Source organism: Lepidochelys olivacea (assembly GCF_965140295.1).
Source record: "Lepidochelys olivacea isolate rLepOli2 genome assembly, chromosome: 3".
Taxonomy (NCBI): Eukaryota; Metazoa; Chordata; order Testudines; family Cheloniidae; genus Lepidochelys; species Lepidochelys olivacea.
In genome coordinates, this window is record NC_140413.1 from 34,964,602 (window position 1) to 34,986,030 (window position 21,429).

A 21,429-nucleotide genomic window follows, 5' to 3' on the forward strand; every position below is an offset into this window, starting at 1 on the left:
CCTCTCCTCATAACTCATGTGTTCCAGTCCCCTAATCATTTTTGTTGCCCTTCGCTGGACTCTCTCCAATTTATCCACATCCTTCTTGAAGTGTGGGGCCCAAAACTGGGCACAGTACTCCAGATGAGGCCTCACCAATGTCGAATAGAGGGGAACGATCACGTCCCTCGATCTGCTCGCTATGCCCCTACTTATACATGCCCTCTGGGGCACCTGGCATTGGCCACTGTCAGTAGACAGGATACAGGACTGGATGGACCTTTGGTCTGACCCAGTATGGCCATTCTTATGTTCTTAACAGAATATGGCCCAATAAAACATATTACCTCACCCACTTTGTCTCTCCAATATCCTGGGATCAATATGGCTACAACAACACTACAGTCCTACTAGCTCTTCTACAGTATGCATAATGCTATCCCAACAAGTAGCATGTTTTTTTAATTACTTTGCTGACCTGGGTTTATTTCCAAACATTGACATTGATCCTGCAATCAGAACATGCGTGGACCCTTGGACCCGCATGGGAATCTGACATCAATGACTCTCCAGGAGTCAGCCTATATGGCTCCATAATATATTGCTGCCAGTTCTTCCAACACCAGTTCTCATTCTCACCAGTGTCACCCCTCTGCCAAATGGTAGCAGATGTCTGTGGCCTTGCAGGTTGGCTTCCCAGTGGTGGCAAAATCAGCAACATGGAGTCTGGGTTTATTGTAAGGGTAAATTATTTTATTTACATACATACACAAGTTCTAGAACAGGGGTAGTCACAAACAGCATGCAGGAAATTGCCTCTGCTCTCACACCAATGTTTGGTTTCCAGGAATCCACATTGCATCACACATTTACAGTAACAGAGAACAAACCCATCTGCTGCTCTCCACAGCTTCTCTTTATACAGAAGACCCCTGCAACAACAAAACAACCAATTGAACCAACAACAACATAATGAAAAAATCCACAATGATACAGCATTTCTCCCGGGATTAAAAACTTGTTCACTTAGTAAGAATACTTGGAAGATTATGTAACAGTGACATCTGGTAACATCTGCCATAACAATATCAGATTTATTTAAAGTGTATTTAAAAATAAAAGAGCATTAATACAATGATATGGGACATAAAGCACATCTCATTATATTATGCTGTGGTACCTCATAACGTTCAATTCATCCTAATTCCTCTTCCACTTTTTTTAAAATGATCATTTCTTCTATTAATTCTAATTTAAATTGCAAGCTTCTCTGAGCAGGGATCTGTCTTGTTGTTTGTCTATGATCTGTCACATATTCCCTAATACACATATAAATACTAAATAGTGAATGTGAATGCAGCAATGGTGCCACATGTGAATGCTATAATTTCATGAACTGTTTCTGTTCTGAGTTTTATTATTCTCACAAATAGCACACAGGGCTTTTGGTTGCTACCCCAATAATAAACAACAATAATAGAAAGAAAGGGTTTGGAAGGGAAAACCAATACAATGTGAAAACTTTCTGCCAAGGATTTCAATGTGAGTTATTAAAAAAAGGAAATGCATTACACTGAGGTTATTTGATTCTACCACAGTACCCACAATATAACCCATTCCAAGCAAAGGAAGAGTCAAATAATATGGCATTGTTGGATTCTTTTAACTGGTGCCCATTGCAGCCTTTGCAGAATTGTTCATGATGTGTGTCAGTTTTCTCTTCTGAACTCCATCTCTTTTCCATTTCAGCCACCACAGGTTACATATTTGCAAAAAGTGACTTTCAGCTCGGAATCTTATCACAGCCCTATTGGCTTGGCTTCTTTTGACCTTACCTGGCAAAGCAACTGCCTCAGAGCCCCAAAAGGCTGTTTTGTTTTGGTTTTTTTTCGTTACAGCCTTGGCAACAATAATATGCAGCACACAAATACACAATAACTCCAGGCACCAGATGGGTTGGTTAAGTCTGTTCTAGTGTCTTGCCACCAGCTTGCAGACCCAACAGACTACAGATAACTGTCACTAAAACAAAAATACTTGTTGACTGTCAAATAACTGAACCAAATCTGTCACTGCAGTATGTTCTTGTTTGTCCATATCTGCACCAAACCTAGACTGCTCCTAGTTACAAACACTTGAAAGGATAACATAATAGAGTCTTCCTGAGGCATGAGCTTATACTCAACTGTCTTCACTTGTATGGGAGCTCACCTACAATGGCAGCATCTTGAAAGAGAAAGGTGAACAGTAGAATCATAATCAGGAGATGGTGACTTTGAAATAAATTTCTTTCCAAGTCTATCAAGGTGACTGCTACCTTATTTAAAGACTGCTGCATACAATAAGAGTAAAGAAGAGAGCAATATAGATACAGAGGAAGTTTTAATATCTGAGAGCCAAGGAAGAGGTAGGGGTAACAGAAGGCATAAAGCAATGGGCATTAAATAGGCAGGGGGCAAAAATCAGGGTTTCTCATATAAACCATTTACAGAAGTTAGGGTCTCTAACCTACTTAACTATCTTCATTCATATGATCTTCCAGAAAACACCATCCTGGCCACTGTCTATGTAGAAGCCCTCTACATCAACATTCCACACAAAGATGGACTACAAGCCATCAGGAACAGCATCCCCAATAACGTCACGGCAAACCTGGTGGCTGAACTTTGTGGCTTTGTCCTCACCCATAACTAGTTCACATTTGGGGACAATATATACCTTCAGATCAGCGGCACTGCTATGAGTACTCACATGGCCCCACAGTATGCCAACATTTTTATGGCTGACTTAGAACAACGCTTCCTCAGCTCTCGTCCCCTAATGCCCCTACTCTACTTGTGCTACATTGATGACATCTTCATCATCTGGACCCATGGTAAAGAAGCCCTTGAAGAATTCCACCATGATTTCAACAATTTCCATCCCACCATCAACCTCAGTCTGGACCAGTCCACACAAGAGATACACTTCCTGGACACTACAGTGCTAATAAGCGATGGTCAGATAAACACCACCCTGTACTGGAAACCTACTGACCTCTATACTTACTTACATGCCTCCACCTTTCATCCAGACCACACCACATGATCCATTGTCTACAGCCAAACTCTAAGATACAACTGCATTTGCTCCAACCTCCCAGACAGAGACAAACACCTACAAGATCTCTATCAAGCATTCTTACAACGACAATACCCACCTGCCGAAGTGAAGAAACAGATTGACAGAGCCAGAAGAGTACCCAGAAGTCACCTACTACAGGACAGGTCCAACAAAGAAAGTAACAGAACGCCACTAGCCATCACCTTCAGCCCCCAACTAAAACCTCCTCAGCGCATCATCAAAGATCTAAAACCTATCCTGAAGGACGATCCCTCACTCTCACAGATCTTGGGAGACAGGCCAGTCCTCGCTTGCAGACAGCCCCCCAACCTGAAGCAAATACTCTCCAGCAACCACACACCACACCATACAACAAAAACACTAACCCAAGAACCTATCCTTGCAACAAAGCCCGTTGCCAATTCTGTCCACATATCTATTCAAGGGACACCATCATAGGATCAGCCACACTATCAGAGGTTCTTTCACCTGCACATCTACCAATGTGATATATGCCATCAAGTGCCAGCAATGTCCCTCTGCCATTTACATTGGCCAAACCAGACAGTCTCTACACAAAAGAATAAATGGACACAAATCAGAGGTCAAGAATTATAACATTCAAAAACCAGTCGGAGAACACTTCAACCCCCCTGGACACTCAATTACAGACCTAAAAGTCGCAATTCTTCAACAAAAAAAACTTAAAAAACAGACTCCAACGAGAAACAGCATAACTGGAATTAATCTGCAAACTGGACACCATTAAATTAGGCTTGAATAAAGACTGGGAGTGGATGAGTCATTACACTAACTAAAAACGATTTCCCCATGCTAATTTTCCCCTTACTGTTAATCACGTCTTCTTATCAACTGTTTCAAACGGGCCATCCTGGTTATCCGTACAAAAGTTTTTTTTTCTCCTGCTGATAATAGCCCACCTTAATCGATTGGTCCCATTAAGAGTCTGTATGGCAACCCCCATTTCTTCATGTTCTCTTATATATATCTTCCTATTGTATTTTCCATTGCATGCATCTGATGAAGTGGGCTTTAGCCCATGAAAACTTATGCTGAAATAAATTTGTTAGTCTCTAAGGTGCCAGAATTACTCCTCGTTCTTTCTGCTATCTTCATTCACAATACGCTACTTCACTTCTCTTAGACTCTCTGTCACTATATTATCTTTCTGGCCAAGTTGTGGATCCTACTTTTGTCTTCATGTGAAAGAACATCCAGGAGAGACACCAGCTTAGAAATTGCGTTGACCAACATCACAGAGAGCAGCTAATCCAAGTGATGAGTGGCAAATAATTGAGAAACCATTTCTCCCCACTCCCAAGCCCAGAATCTGATGACAGGTTGGAGAACCACTGCTCCCCAGGGAAAGTGAAGTGATGTGTTTTGGGCTATCCTATTCTGAGCCCCAGGGAATGAAGTCTGGTACCTTTTGATTTCAGCAACTCCCCTGCAGCTAAAGGACTGAATTCTCAGTTTCTCTTCACAGAGGGCTAGACGCCAGGATCTCCACAGAGACTGACATGCGTTCAGTCTATTGTCAGCTCCCTCTAGTGCACCACAGCTCAGGGAGGGATTGAGTCTTGAAAAGTGTGCAGGGCAGGCACTCCTCCAGCAAGTTAAGTCTGCTCTGTATACCAGTGTGGAAGCAGGGTAGCGTCATGAGCTTGCCTTATCTATTAGGAGGAATGTGCAAAACAGGGACACATGCAGTGGGTGCATAAATCTCCTTGAGCCTGAGACTAAACAGGGAGATTACTTAATTTCCACATGCCTCAAAAGGTGTGGCTCCTCTGTATCACAGCACATGGCTTTCCCCTCCTCACCTCCTTCCCTAAACTGCTAGGCCTGCTAAGCAGAACAGGCCACATCCCCGACTAGAGTAAATCAGCATCGCTCCATAAATGTCAGTGAAGCAACGCTGATTTATACCAGCTGAGGATTTTGCCCACACATCTGAACATTTTTCTTCTATTTTTAGATAAAAAAAATACAAGTTAGGAATATAATCTCTATAAAATTATAACACATATAAATGGTTTCCTCCCCCAACATTGTATGTCAGATGTGGAGAATCACATTGTTTTGAAAAGGATTACAAATTAAATTTAGGCTACAAGATGGTGTAGGAAGCTTAGTCTTAAAATAGGGTGTTTGTAGGGGAAAGAAAAAAATATCAGACAGCTTTGAAAAATGGGTTTATTATTCAGCCACCATGGGGCCTCTGAGGGCTAATCACTAGCTGCTTTTATTATGCAAAACTGCATCTGGTGTTCAGCTTCAACATTTGGAGTAAGTACTGTATAATAACCCTGCTAGTCTATGCTTATTTTCAAGTTCTAATATTTTTAATATCCTGTTAAGCACACCATTGGCTTATCTTCAGTAAGAATCAGGTTTTTAAAAGAATTTAATGAATTCATCAAAAGCTAAGAATATATAAATCAGTTATTAGTTAGGCTGTTGATGGCATTAGACTACATATTAGTGTGCTCTTTTAGGAACACACAAGATGTGCACTGTGAAAAGAAGGGAAAATGCATGTTTCAGTTTAGGTTCATTTCCACTACAATCTTCTTCATGCTTTCTGGCACATTTATTGGAGAAGGTACACTAGATTTTCCCTGTTCTCTCTCGTCAACGGCAGGGGTTGGAACCTAATTTCTTTAATAAAAGTTAGAGCTGTCATGGCCATGAAGGGAACAAGCTGGGTTAATTTAATCAGCCATCCTAGTTGAGTGTTTAATCCAACATGCACACTGTGTTCTACTTGGTGGACTTCTTAGAGAGCCCAAATCTCATATGGGCTGAGCCTGAGGTAGGTTGGGTCTGATAAGCCCATTTTCTACATCCGTCACTGAGGTCTGACCTGAAGACCTGGCTTGGCTTTGTGTGCTCTGACCCTAGCCTCAAGAGTCATTCAAGGATCAAAGTCTAGAGCTGCAAGCCAATAGGCACATGCAGGCTGCCATCAGGCACATTCATTCTGTTGCGTATGCCTTCTTCAGAGAAGGGAAGCAAACTCACCCTTTGCCCACTGGTTAACTGCCTGGTTACTTGCTGACCCGAATGGGGTGAAGGGAAAACAGAAAGTGAAAAACCCATAAACTAAGTGCCCTTTCTGCTCTGGAATGGAAAGTAGTTGAGTGGTTGCCTATTCTATGTAAAAACAAGTAAGAGAAAGTCTGGTCACTATAAACACTTTAATTCCAAAAGCTCCCAGAACCGAGTCTGGAGAGAGCTGGAAGAAAGCTAATTGGGCCCTTCCTAAATTCATGAAATCTTTACATCACTTAGAAATACAAACTTTTAATTACCAATCTACTGTACCTGTAAAATTCAGTTTCACATTCTAGATTGCCCATACACTTTAGCATATAGTCTGTGGGATTCCATATGCATCTCTGAGGATCATGCATAAAAATGCTGCTGGCTTCACTTGATGGATTATGCTCAAAGAAAATGTGAGCCAGGTCTTCAGGTGGAGTAAAAATCAGTATGTGATTTGACTTAGCAATATGCATATTTTAATTCATTTTTTGTACGTTTTAGTTTGTTCATGACAGAAGTGCTAGGAGCTGTGACAGCTGAAACAGTGTCAGATGACTTAGCCGGTTCCATTTTAGATTAATTATTCCTGGCTGAAAATTACCCGCACACTGGTGTTTAATTAAGAATAAAATAGCCTGTCAACCAATAAATAAGAGTTTTTTATTTGATTTCAGCTGTTTCATTCTCACAGTATTCCAGAATATGGGATGCCTGTTATTAATCATTTTGTGCTTTGGGGAGACCAGGCTAAAGTTATAAACCTTTTCTTGAGATATATCATATAAGACAATTCAGTTACTGATGAGGCATGAATGCATCTAATGGCATATTCTGTTGGGTGATTTATTTTAATTGTCACACTGGGACCTGTTATTACACAGCAGTAGAATGGGTCACTGCATTAAAAAAAATTAAAGCTGATGCAAGGCATTCATTTTTAGCCTGTTTGTAAATTCAGTATTTGGGGTAGAGATATGCTGACTACATAGATACTGTGTGGCAACATGCTCAGCAATGGCAAACTTCCCTTTATAATAAACAACTATTTGCATTCGAATGGTAAGGAAATTCAGTGACTGGCACACTAGGACTCTGTCATACGCATTGTGGCCTAAGAGCAGTTTGGGGAGAGTATCCGTGGATGGGAGGCATTTCTGTTAACAAAAGGTTGCTTCAAGGGAATCAAAAAATGCTGGGTCATATTTGGTACTTCAGTGCTTCCCAGGATACAAGATGTCAGCTAGAAAGGTTGAAGTTGATGGACAGACAAGTTCACAAGCTGTAGAGTTAAAATTACAAATATTGCTTTTCTCTAGAAGGTTTCTAAACTAATAGTTATAACTGGAACAGTGTCAAACAAACAGGTCTTTTCTGTGTCTAACGATTCTGTTCTGTTTTGTTACCTCACACAGAAGGGTATAGCTTCATTCATCCCAAAGCTCTTCATAAGTATAAAGGTCATTCCTAGACATACTTAATGCAATGAAAATTTGGCCATTAACTTTAAAAGAGCCCAATCCTGTATTTATTGAATATATATCCAATTTCCATACTTGGCAGCTCCCACTGAGGAAATGGAAGCTGCTGGGCACTATATATTCTGGTCAGAGATGAAGAAATTCTAGAAAGGATTACTTTGTGCCTGATTCTCTGAAACCTGAAATCAATGGGTCCACTGACTTCAGTGGGTCTTGGATCAGGCCCTTAATCCACCACCCAAAGATAACCACCTATCTGGTTGCTGTGGGGAAACACAGCAACCATTTTACAGTGTGTTAAATCAAACTAGCTACTATTCTTTGAGGTCCCTTTTGTTTGGACAGCTAGGAATTTTGTAATATTTGGGTCACATTCCCCTCTAAGCCCAGCATTGACCACTAGATAAGTTCCTGGTTCTTCTATGAATTGCTGCTGAGGAGCCAATTCAGTAGTTATCCCTGAACAACCTTGAGGATATGATGCAGACCAGCAGCATTATATGGGTCATGCAAGACATAACAGTCCTATCTCCCCACATCTCTTCACAATTGCATAAGAGCTGGCCACAACTTAACCCTTTATTAGGAATACCGAGACACCAGGCATCCTGCGACATCTGCTCATGAGTGCATACCGGGGAAAAGGAGGAGGGGAGAAGGGAGAGGGCTCCTGGAGTTTTCTCCTAGCCATATATATCTCTGCACGGGGTCTAGGTAAAAATTGAGCTGGGGATCAAATGCACAAGCCTGCTCCACTAGCCTTTCAAAAGTGGGAGAGGCATGGAGAACGCATGGCATGCTTGCAATCTAACACAGGGCGACGGGCTTGTGACTTCACTGTGAGAATTTTAGTGGAGTCAGCACAAATTACTTCTCTGAGCTCCTCCTACTCTAGCATGGTCCACAGCTTAATCTTTCATTATTTTATCATAGAATGTAAAGACTCATTCATTTAGCACTACTTTTTTCCCAGTAACAGCTCACCAGCAATGTTCCCTCTCATTTTTGACAGGCCATGTGTGCAAAAAATTTCTTGTGTGCAAATTTTTGTGCTTTTGTGCAAATTTTTGTGCGTGCAGTGTTTCGCCGCGTATGCGGGGTTTAGGATCTGTGTGTGCACGCCCATGCACACAGCTTAGAGGGAACAGTGCTCACCAGTTAATTAATCTTAAGTAGTATGAAGTTTGACACCACTTTGCAAGTGTTTAAAACTTTGTTATTAACATTTTTTCTGGGCTGAAGAGTAGCAAAGAATTTCCTGGTCTAAGAGCAAAAAGTTGTGAGGTAGGTGGGCCTGTATATGAAAACTGAACCCCCAAAAGAGTGTGATTTTAGGAGGAAAAGACTTTTTGCTCTGACTGGGTTAAAGTCTAACCTTTTGCCCAAATTTTGTGGGTTAGAAATGCTATTCAGAGCTGAAATACTGAACAACAAAATATAAAAAGGAAATTATAAGCATCTATCTGTAGAACAAGAACAGTCAAGGAATTATGACCTGTTCCTCTGTGTGTGTGTGTGTTGGGGGGGGAGGGGAGCAAGGGACTGAATGTATGAAATTAATATTTGTTTGCATTTTTTAAAGCTATCTTTGAGCTGGGACTTTTGTGCAGTGTTGGAAATAATACCTGTAGACCAATCCATGACCTCAAAAGTCTCAGAATACTGACTGGCCTGTTGATTGGCTATATTTTTGGATCCACGGAATTTCACACCATGCTTTTTTTGTTTGCATGAAGATGACTTAATCAAACTCCACTGGGTAATGAAAATGTCTTCAGAGGGGGTGTACCACATTCTGATTCACTAAAACTCCGGAAGAGGACCCAATCAGGCCACTATCTTCAAAAACTGAAACAAATGAAGGATTAGATTAATTTGATATTAACCCACTTTCATTTAATTTGCCTACATGTATTTCCAATATATGCTTTTTGTTAAGCTATTTAGTTTAGTTACTACAATACATGAAATTAGGAACCTGTCTGGTTCAGATGTTTCTTCCCTACCTGTCAGGGTTTCAAACCTGCTGAGTCCTGGTGCAGATAACAGAGGCAACTCTTTGACCCACCTATTGGTGGTCCAGAAAATTGCCTTAAGATCCTCCCATAACTGGTGCCCAAACAGGCTACTGTTAGCTTCTGAAGGAAAGTCAGCTTATGTATTGGCCTTTTTCCCCCCGAATAAGCAATGTGGGTTCCAGAAGCTTTCAGGGAGTAGTGGATACCAGCTCATCAACCTAAAAGTGACCAATTTAAAATGTGCCAATTTAAAAGAAAAATAAATATTTGTAAAAGGTATGATTTTAGAAGCACAGATCGCTGCTTTCATGGTTTCAGACACCACTTTTTCTTAAATGGTCTAATTCAGAAGAGATATTTTGTATCATGTATTGGGAAATAATATTAGCCCAATCCTGCATACATTGAAATCCATCCATTGCCTGGTGAAGGTTCAAACAATTTTAGCGTCATATTACATTTATTTGTAACTCAAATGAAATAAGAAAATTCACACAGAAGCCAATATTACAGAGAGTTCGGGTTTGAACCTCCCGAACACCACGCTCTACTTCCATCTTTAGCTCCTCTATCCACAGCATAGCTCTCACGGATATCGATGGTGTTGTCAATGTAGCATGCTGACAGTATTTTACATGGCCTCTTCTGTCTAGGAATTCTAGTGGCCTCAGATCTTCAAACCTGCATGTGAAATCCTACCCTTTGGAAGGGTGTTATGTTTGAGTGGGGGAGGGAAGATGATAAAGCAAATTCACCCATGGTCAAATACATGGACCATCCTGCTGTGCACATTTGGCAAGGAGTACAGTGTTTCTGCAGCTAACATGTATTGCAAACACTAGTGTACAGAATGGCCAATTAGTATGGACACATCTCCTGGTCAGCAGGCCACACTCCACAGTGACCACGATGAGCTGGCAGGCAGGGCAATAGGTCCTATTCCTGGAGCTCTCTCAAGAGCTCAGTAGTGATACTGCCCTGCTTCTTGAACAGAGAAAAGGGGAAGTAGTAGGTCCTTCTGCCTCAGGGAACCCAAATATGGAGTGGCTATTTCTAATTGTTTTGTCTTCACTGCCTCAGTTTCCCTCATCTGTTCAACATAGGTAGTGTAACTGAGGATCAATTAACATTTAAAGCACATTGAAGATCAAAAGGGGATAAAGATGGGTCTAGTTCTACAATCCTCATTCAGGCACCATTCCTATTGCCTTCTATATTTATTACTCTGTTCCAGAAGACACAGCACTATCTTTACATGTGTCTATTCTCCAAAAGTGCACCACAGTGAGATCCCAATTCCTGCCAGTAATTCCTAAGATGCTATGTGAAGAGAAAGTTTAGAAATAAAAAAGCTTCCCTGTCCATATTTTATTAATAATTACTGGATCAATATGTATTTTGTAAATGCAAGTGAGAAAACAGGCACATGCCCCATGGAAGTTGGCAAGTTACCCAAATAATATTCAGTTAATTTAGCCATGTGACAATTTTGATATTGTTTAATTAAGGCAAAAGCATAAGAATAAGTTCACCTGCAAAACAACAGTCTGAATGAGAGCAATTGAGTTTAAAAGCTAGTAGACATGTTTTTTTAGAGATGAGCCTGAGCTATACACATCAGCCCCAAATTGAGGTGTGTTCAGATTCATGCCCATCTCTTTCTTGTGTGTTTCCTGTGTTCTTTTATGTAGATGCTAACCACAGCCCCAGTTTTATTTACTCTCACTGAAAGGCTGCTCTTGACTAACCAGGCTGATCTGTTGATTAATAGTCTCCACTGCTACCACCCAGTACTGACATCATTACAGAACCCATGCCTGTATTTATTCCTATTAACTACATTGAGGAAATGTTTATTTTTATGTCAGACACTTGGACCTGAATCTAGAGACCATTATTTTTCATAAATGTCAAACACCAAAGTTTCCTTGTTATAGTTATTAAACACTAGTGGCACAATAGCAGCAGAAGCCAAAGCTCCCATGAGAATTAGCAGCATCATTAGTACATTCCTCTTCTGGCTCACTCCTGGCTGTTGACACTTATTCTTCTGAATTTCCTAGTTTCATTTGCTTCACTCAGGATAGCTCATCAAATCATACAAGCTGTAGATGGGAAAGAAGAATTAGATCATCCAATCCATCTCCCTGCAAATGCAGAATTGTTCCCTGCAATTATTTTTTTGTTTTTTGGTAATCTAGTTTTAAATGTGCCTAACAATGGGGCTTCACCATTCCCTCTGAGAGACTACTCCACAGTTTCCAGATACTACTGTGCTATCAGATAGTAATTCCTACTAATGATGTTGAACCCCTGCACCAAGCTAAAATAATTCTCCCTCCTGCTAGTATTTGTAGATTATCAAATCTATTCCCTCTGTTCCCTGTGGAACTCTTTGCCAGGGGATGTTGTGAAGGCCAAGACTATAACAGGGTTCAAAAAATAACAAGATAAATTCATGGAGGATAGGTCCATCAATGGCTATTAGCCAGGATGTGCAGGGATGCTGTCCTTAGCCTCTGTTTGCCAGAAGCTGGGAATGGATCACTTGATGATTACCTGTTCTTTGGCATTGGCCAAAGGTTAGAAGGCAGGATACAGGGCTAGACAGACCTTTGGTCTGACCCAGTACGGCCATTCTGATGTTCTCTTACAATTACCCCACCCCCTCATACAGCTATTTAGCTAATCTAACCTTCTCTCATAACTCAGCTTTTCTAGCCACCTGATTCTTTTTTCTTGTTCTACACTGAATTTCTTTCATTTAATTCAGTGGAAATTTCAGACTGTTTTCACTTCAGTCAACTGTATGTTATTGGAACTCTTATCTTCCGGTTCTCACAACTGCCTATTTGGTGATGACAATCGGTTTACGTGCTCACACAGATCTCTCAATTCAGATGGGAAACCAAATTTTTTTTTTTTGTAATTTTCAGTAAACCATCATTTTAAGTGCTACGGTTGTGGTTCTACACAGATCCAAATGTTTCCCCTGACTTAATATCTGAATTATTTCTTGCAAGTATGCTTTTCATCTCTCTTTTCTGGAATCTATTCTCCGTTAGCATTAAAATCATGTGCCCCTCTGTTTTTTCAATGCCTTACAGTCTGAAAGTCAGCCTTTACACTAGTAATCTGTGTTCTTATACTACCTTCCTCACCATAGTATCCAAGCAATGTGACTAATATCTTTTCATGCAAGATATTGTCATTGTTCTTTCATCTGTGTGTACAGGCTCCTGAAATTGAAAATATTTTGATGTAGAAGAACAGCAATCTCGTCATTCATTGGTTCCAATCCAATGATCTTTCAACCTTGTTTTCCATTTAGCTCATTTATAATACCAAGAACTTCTTGCTGTAAGCTCACCTAATTTTCTGTCAGTTTCTGCTTTTTTATTTCCATGGCAGTTTCTCTGCTATGTCTAATCTCTGAAGCTATTACTGCATCGTAGCAATTTAGAAGATGTGGTATCTCACTTTCCTGTGTTTTTGAATTCTCACTGATAGATCAGAGAAAATTAAAGAAGGGAAGCTACTGATGATGAAAGCTATCTAAGATCTTAAGATAAAGTCACTTCTGCTTCTCATTTTGTATGGAACAACCAATTGCTGCCTGTTTTATAGGTGTCTGACAGCCTCTTTTTTTCCAAAACCAGGTCAACAAACAGGTCAATCTATTACTATCTTGAATTGAGTCTGCTTTGCTGGATCATTCATTGCACTGACATCCACATTTGAAGTCATTCTCTATGGCCTCTTCTCAGTTTCACTCACATTTCCTCAAAACAAGATGACAACTGGATTCAGATTCTCACTACATCATTGTTGTGCTCAAAAAAAATAAAGCTACACCTCAGACTACAATATAGTATACACTGCTTTAACTGATTGCTTTGTTTTAGGGAGCACCGTGTAAGCTGGTGACTCATTCTGATTGTACTGGGTGCCACAACTGGTTTAGAATATTTAAAATCAAGTTGGAGAAAAATAAAATATTTTCATCTATATTCTCTTGACAAAGAACTCTTCCTCACCTAGTAAAGTCTGCTGTTTCTAATCTAGGTATCAAACCCTCTGAAAAGCAAGAAACTGAGCACTCTATTTCATATTTTTCGCATCACCTTAATTATCTGTGTTGGAATATCGACACTAGCAATGTTGGGATTCCGCATATTGTTAAAATATTCTCATAATCAGTAAGAACTTGAACAATGTATTAGCCACTGCATTTTCACCAGCACTGCAAACTTCCCAACAGCTGCTGTGAGAACACGTGCCCCTCTATTTGTTTCAAATCAGTGTTACCAACCACATCTCACTGTTTCTAAAGGTTCCTGAAGCAATGTGCTCTTCAGGAGTAGATTGCATAGCAGGATTTTCCCCAGCATATTAAAAATTATGCAGTGGGTATTATCCCTTGTTTCAGATGCAAGCCCACCATTATGAAAGCTCCCAAAATATAAACACAGGAGGGCTTTAATTTAAAAAACAAACAAAAGTAATAAACAAAAACCTTTTAATTTAAAGAAAGGAAAAATGAACAGTGAGGTCTGGTGAGCAGGACTGACTTGAAACTATTAGACACAGTCACCCGTAAAGGTAAAAGACCTAGCAGGAGTGGATAGATTTGGATGTAAGCAAGCAAACATATCTCAGAGGACTTGATGGACAACTACTCACCTGTGAAATCCCACAAGACTCAGTCCCATTTCTTTCACCTGATTCAATGCATAGGTTATAGTCTTTTTGGGAAGTCATAACAAGCCACGGACTTCACAGCCAGCATTAAGTAGAGAATATCCCTCTACAGCCCCATCACCCAGCTCTTCAGGTGCTCAAACAAAATGAGCATTTGGATGAAAAAGATTCCTGAAACTTAATCCGGGCAAGATACAAGTAGTCCCGGTGGGCAGAGAAGTGTTTTGAAGCCTTACTCAAAACCATTATGTTGCTATTAATCTGATGTTCATCAAGGTTATATATTGCCCACACCTCTGCTTCTTGCCTCGCCTTTTCCTTGTTGCCCTTCCCAGGCTATGACCTCCTGTTAACATGAGAATGTAACACCATAATCTTTTGTTCTCCCCAGACTCAGTCAGCAGTCCTTTGTCCATGCCAGGCTAAATGATTTCTTACCTTGATAATGCAAGGTTGAAAGGGAGATTTCTCCCTCCTTCATTAAGAAGTCTTCAGCCTAGAACCCTTATATAAGTACTGGCCCAACACTGGCCTCCAGTGTTATACTGCTCAGACCTTTTCTTCTGGCCTCACCTCTCAGGGGAGTCCTCCTTTCTCCTACCAATCCACAGGCGTGTTGCCATTACTCCAGCTCCCTGCAGGTCTCTCTGCAAACTGAGCCACAAGCTTCCCCCATAGATAGTCTGCCAGTCACATGATTTTATCTTGGTCATGTGCTCTGGACCTGCCTTTCCCATCAGTCCCTTACAGGGAACTACATCTCCCAGAATCCCTCTCCAGTCCTTTCCTGGAAGGCCAGTTCTAGTCTTGCAAAAGGAAGCTGCAGAGAATTGTGTTAAATAGCTAGGGAAACACAGCTTCGCAGTATTTCATAACTAATGTGTCGGCTTATTTGGGGTAAGATTGAATCTGTTCAGAGAGAAAAATAGGTTAAAAAGTGTTAATAAATGTGCTAATCATCTAAAATACATATTGGATTTTTCCATAAAATGAACATGTATTCCAATATATTGTAGAACATAAATTAAGGTTCTCTGCTCTGGGCTATTTCTGGCATTTAAAGTAATTGCTGTAATGGATATGTTACAGCTATATCCAGATGTTACTATAGCTAAGATAAATGCTATTAAAAAAAATAACCCACCAGCAAATAGCCAGTGGATTTGCTTTATCATCTTACTGCCACTGAAATGAGCAGCATTCAGACTGAAGGTTTTCAGAGGGCTGAAGTGAAACTCACCATTGGATGACTCACAAATTAAATAAATAGTCTTCCCACCTGAAACTGACATTAAATAAATATTTTGTCATGTGCTCCCTATATTGGTAGGTCCACCCAAAAGGTAAGCTTTCCTTTTCCACTGAAGGATCCTCGGTTCACAAGAGACCATGAACCTGATATTCTCCTCTTGCATGGGCCTGTCTTTGAGGAGAGTAAACTAGGAGGAAAATCCACTGCCTTTTGATTATTGGTTGATTGGCACTGATTCTGTACCAGTTTAACTACCGTTTAACAGTGAACATTTGACATGCACATTTTCATCGATTGACTATACCATGATGATGGCTTACAGTATGCTAATCCTGTCACAAACTCTTTTGTCTAGATCACCAACTATATGGAGAGATTAATGGAGTATGACTAAACCAGACTGGTCTGTTCAAGTACTATGGCAGCTGGATTACAGAACATGGTGAGCTTGAATGTGAGATGCAGTGCTGAGGAGTGCTGGACCAGTGTGGAGTAGCCTCACAGGTATTGTGTACTACAAGCATATACCACTGAGATGGAAAGCCCAGCTGTATAGAAGAGTAGTGCACCTCCCGCAATGCTGTACAGTGCAGAAGCCTGGGCAGTATAGAGACGGCAGATTCAATGCCTACAGGTGTTGAGATGAGATGTCTTTGTGTAATAAAAAAGGAGTTTCAGGAAGGGGCAGATTTCAGAATCAAAGCATTAGGATGTCTGTGACATAATGTGTGTGACAATATTCAAGAAGTGTGGTTTCGCTGGTTTGGACACACAGAGGATGAGTGAATGAAGAGGACCTGGGGAAGAAAGCATGCAGGGAAGGTGGTAAGAAAGAAACCCCGAGGAAAGCTGAGGAAGAGCTGGATGGATTGCGTTAAAGAAGATGGTAAGCCTTAGACCCACTACAGGCAGACCAAGAGAGCAGATGCTTACATGAAGACCAGGCTCCAGATGATGTGATAAGATGAAGAAGTAGTTCACCAACTTTAAGTGAGCTACTGATTCTAGAGATCTCTTTAGTTCCTCAGTTCCTAAAGAGGAAGGACATCCCAGTGCTTAGAGTACTAACCTAGACTCTGGGATTTAATTCCCGCTCAGACACAGATCTCCTGTATGAACTTGGGCAAGTCAGTGGAATCAATGGAAGTTAGGAACCTAAATATCTTTGTAGATCTGGGCTTTAGTCTCTCCGTGCTTCAGTTCTCTATCTGTAAAATAGGTATAATTGCACTGCCCTACTTCTCATGAGGATATCTACATTAAAGATTGTGAGGTGCTCAGATACTATGGTGACTGGGCCATACAAGGACCTAAGAAAGACAGATTCCCAAAGAATCAGTTTTCAGTAGATAGCTAGAAGAAAATGTTTGGATCAAGTTATCCTACTCAGCTGTTCAAAAATAAATGGAGGGAAAAGACGGAAATCACAGATCTCAGCTAGACCCTGTCTTACATCCAACTGCAGACTCAACCTTACAAAGTGCTGAGTGTCTCCTGAAATGTCATGAATATTCAGCAGCACCTCTCAGGAAATATGGTACTTTGCAGGATTGTATTCTGTATTGTTATCTGACAGTGATGGACATCTGGCAGACAAAGAAAAACAAGAAATGACTATGATCAAGGCTTCCTGGTTCTGTTCTCTACTCTATTTTTAGCTTATGATGTCACAAGCAGAAATTTCAGCTCTGCTTGTTTAGTATTAGTGACTGGCCACTGATTTTTGTGTCTTATCTACCTATCTTTTTGTGGCCATCATTTTCATTTGTCAGTTGCAGAGGTGTACACCTCTGCTCTTCCTCAGTAACCCATAACACATTATTCACAATAATAGAGTATCTTGTCTTGGGGACACTAGACTATATACTGTCTGTACTTTTTCTGTGGTCTGCCTGTTATAGGCTTGAGTGCCCCAATTTCAAAGCAAACACTTGCACTGAAGGAACTTTTGCTCTTGATGTTCAGGCCCTCACTCCCTCCTCTTAACCTCTGATAATAATAAATAATAAAATAAATAGTAATAATAATAATAATAAAATATTAAGAAATGTGTGTCCCAGTTTTCTATTGAAAACATCTCAATCTATGTCTTGCTCACTACTCTATCTTGAGTACATGTGCTTCAGTCACTCTGGAAATTCTGTTAATTCAAATTAAATAATGTTTCTCAAGCCACCTTTCTTCTCCCCAAAACAGGGTAACAGTTTATTTAGTCACCTACAATACACTTAAGATTTGATCCTGCATGGTGCTCACTACTTTTCACTCCCACTAAACTCAATGGAAGTATAGCATGGACTGGATCAGGCACAAGAAGTTCAGACAATTTGGAGAAGCTTTGGAGAATAATCCAAACTGTGAGTTCATGGTCTACCTACTTGAGACCCTCCATTTCTCCCAGACCATACTGTTGCAGATGCTGTAAGCAGAAGCTCTCAGTTGGAAGTATCTTGATTTAATAAAGAACTAAGATGCCCGTAGAGACTTCTCCATGAAGGGTCTTCAGCTATGGAACAAGTTTCTACTCCCAGTTCAAAATAGCCTGAGATTGTTGTCCATACTGTAAGGTCTATCTTCTTGGTGGGGTTCATAGAGGGTGGATCCTGATGGGGGAGGACTTTATAGAGGACAGGAGTTTTATTGGGGAAAGTCACATCCATAGGGATGTGTCAGGGACGGAGTTATGCTTGGTGGACTTTGCTACTGATTTTGTTTTGGCTGTACGCTTTTTTTAAATTATGTCAAAGGCTCCCAGAGTTGTAATCAGGTGTCTTTAATTATATTATTTAAAAGTGAATAAATAAAAATGCTATCCAAAGTGAACCTCCAAGGCCTTTTGATTAGTATAGTTCTTATTAATAAGCATGTAGATAGTCGAGATACAATTTATTGCATTGTATGGGACGCAAAATATCTGCTTCCCAGTCATAGACCAAATAATTAAAATAGGTAGCCTGAAAAAGTTTGGAAGTTCTGTTTGGCGAGACTAAGAGAATAAAAAAATGGGACATAGGCACTTTTGAAAATGTAACCCCATTTGAATGAATCACCTGCAAGTCTTCGGCTCCGCCCTTTGCCTCCATCTCTGTGACCTTCCCTTTTCTCAGTGACCATGTTGGACTGAAGGGAACCAAAGTCTTTTAGTGTGTTGTAGGCTGATTAGTCACAGTAAGGGAAGGATGTTTGGATTGATAATGTAGTGACAGTTGTTATATAAGAACCGAGATGGATGGATGGATGAATAGAGATGCTTTTGGAGGATTGCATAGGAAGAAGGAGCTGTTGACTTGCAGGCAGTTAGGCACATTGGTTCTTTATCTGAACCAATGTGAACATGAACAAATGTTTTTTTGAATCAGGCAAGTTCTCACTGGTTCCAAACTGGTTCATCCTTAAGGAAATCCCTCTTCCCTTTGTAATCTAACCAGCCAAACACTTGTGTGTATATATTGCAGAGAGGGGACAGAGAAGGAGAAATGCTAGTTCAACCACAAATAATGTACATAATCTATGTTTATAAACAATCTACATCACAAAGAAAAGAAACTGAACAAAATTCCTGACCTTGAAATCAAATAATTTTATCAAATGTCTTTTTACAAAGGCGGAATGCACAACAAATTAAGCGGAAATAATAAGCAGCAGTGAGAAATCACTGATTTGAATCATACATGACAGATAATTGTTTCACTTGAGTGAGGTTTTCACCCAAAACAATGCAGTTTAATAACTAAGCATTTTGTGTGATGTTCTATAAACACAACTAGAAAAGCCCAGCTGCTATAACTATTTTCACTCAAGATTGGGAAATATTTCTCTCACACCCCCAGATCTACAACTTTGGTCATTTTTGTAATGGTGGAGCAAAACCTGAACTTCCAAGCATGGTCAAAGAGGCTGCACCCTTAGAGGTGTTAAGCAATGTAGCAGCTGAGTAAATCACTCATTACTGATACTTCCCTGACCAAAGGGATAGCCTATAGTAATCCACAGGAGATAGCAGGGGTATGTAGTCTAGCTGCAGCTATAAATTTAGAGGCTTCCTGCAAGAGCCTGTTCTTGATCAGAAAGAACCTGTGACAGAGTGAGAAAGAGTTTAGTGACTGAGTGAGCTGCCAAGTTAAAGAGAATTTAGCTGCACTGAGAGCTTGGCTGCAGGAAGAGAAGTCTGAGGGATTTAACCAGTGATGAGGTGCCAAAATCTTAACGGGTTCCCTCCTCACCTCACAACAGGGTCGTTGCCCCCCCACAGGACCCCTGCCCCATCCAAACCCCTCCCGTGTCCCCTGACTGCCCCCAGAACTGGGCAGGAGGGTCTCGTGGGCCACCGTAGTGGGTGCCCACCCCACCCCTAAGAGCCAGAGGCACCTGCCAGAGGGCGAGGTGGGGAGTCCCAGAGGTGCTTACCTGGGGCAGCTCCCAGGAAGCATCCGGCAGGTCCCTCTGGCTCCTAGGGCAGGGGAGCATAGCTAGCAGGGGTGCGGGGGGAGCGCCTGCTCCCCCACTGATCACATCAAAAGTGGTGCCTTAAGCGCCGACCTTCCCTGGGTGCTCCGGGGCTGGAGCACCTACAGGGAAAATTTGGTGGGTGCAGAGCACCCATCGGCAGCTCCCCGCCCCGCGCCCGGCCCCAGCTCAGCTCACCTCCACTCTGCCTCCTCCCCTGAACACACCGCTCCGCTCTGCTTCTCCGCGCCACCCCTCCCACCCCCGGCTTCCCGCGAATCAGCTGTTTGGCGGGAAGCCTGGGAGGACTGAGAAGCAGGCAGCAGCTTCCCGCTCAGGCTGAGGGTGGTGGAGGTGAGCTGGGGTGGGGAGTGGTTCCCCTGCACGCCCCCCGCCAGGTTACCTGCTGCGGAGCGGGTGGCCCTGCTCACACCCCCTACCCCAACTCACCTCCGCCTCCCTGGGCCTGAGCGGGAAGATGCAGCCTGCTTCTCAGCCTGCCCCAGCTTCCCGCACGAACAGCTGATTCGTGGGAAGCCTGGGGGGGCAGAGAAGCAAAGCGGGGCGGCGCGTTCAGGGGAGGAGGCGGAGCAGAGATGAGCTGGGGCCAGGGGTGGGGTGGGGAGCTGCCGGTGGGTGCTCTGCACCCACCAAATTTTCCCCTTGGGTGCTCCCATGGAGTTGGTGCCTAAGGCGCCACTTTTGGCTGGTTAAATTTAGAAGCCCTTTTAGAACTGGTTGTCCCTCGCGGAACAACCGGTTCTAAAAGGGCTTCTAAATTTAACAACTGGTTCTAGCAAACCGGTGTGAACCGGCTCCAGCTCACCGCTGGATTTAACAATTAGAAAGGCACAAAGGCCCCAAGAAAACCAACTGACAGAATAAAGAAAACTCAATACACTTAACAAACATACCCTAAACTTAAGCTAAATAGAAAAGCCCCAAGAATAAAAATGCAGTCAGAAGAGCAGCAGCAGAGTGGGGCATACCCAGTTCTTTGCATTGTAATAAGTAAACATTTCTAATTACCTGCCTTGTGGGCAGGTGGCGTATGTACGCATATGGTGCAAACAACTCATGGCCCTCAGAGACAGAGTACAGACTCTGGAGGCCACTGTGGCTGAACAGGAGGGGGCAATGGGAGATAGAGTGTGCTGGGACCTACTTTCCAGATGATGTCATGATATCCTCTCACACTGAGGATATCCTTTTGTGGGCATGGACTCCAGTTATTAGGAAGAGACAGGCAATACTAGTGGGGATTTGATTATTAGAAATATAGAAAGATAGCTAGGTCTGTCATGACCAGGAGACCACCACAGTGAACCGCCTGCTCAGTGCAAAGATAATGGATCTCATAAGACATCTAGATACTCTTACAGTG

At 41.7% G+C, this 21,429-nt stretch overlaps 1 long non-coding RNA gene across 1 annotated transcript in view; it reads right to left on the bottom strand.

The window, feature by feature from the left end:
• Nucleotides 1-823: 823 nt before the first annotated feature.
• The window catches only part of LOC311517323, an 87,239-nt gene continuing 66,633 nt past the window's right edge, over nucleotides 824-21,429 (bottom strand). The window contains exon 3 of the long non-coding RNA XR_014710662.1: nucleotides 824-911. This is a non-coding gene — a long non-coding RNA (uncharacterized lncRNA). The remainder of the gene's footprint in view (nucleotides 912-21,429) is intronic.